We start from the raw sequence: 254 nt of genomic DNA, 5'->3' as shown, positions 1-254 counted from the left end.
TACTTCTGCTTCATCGGGTCTGAAGCAGAGACACATGATGTCATTTCTGATGCTAATGTATTTATTTTTAGGTGGGGATGAAGGTTTGGCTCTGTGAACATGTAGAAGAAGGGTGACAACAAACTGAATAACCTTATGCATATTTAGAAGGCAAATGTACAAATATCAGTCAAATATTTGCATGCCTTTTGAACACTAGCACTTTAGTGCATGTACAGTACATACGAGCTCTAGTCGTTCGTAATCACTCAGCT

Source organism: Etheostoma spectabile, chromosome 12, assembly GCF_008692095.1.
Source record: "Etheostoma spectabile isolate EspeVRDwgs_2016 chromosome 12, UIUC_Espe_1.0, whole genome shotgun sequence".
Taxonomy (NCBI): domain Eukaryota; kingdom Metazoa; phylum Chordata; class Actinopteri; order Perciformes; family Percidae; genus Etheostoma; species Etheostoma spectabile.
Note: the sequence above shows the minus strand (reverse complement) of the source record.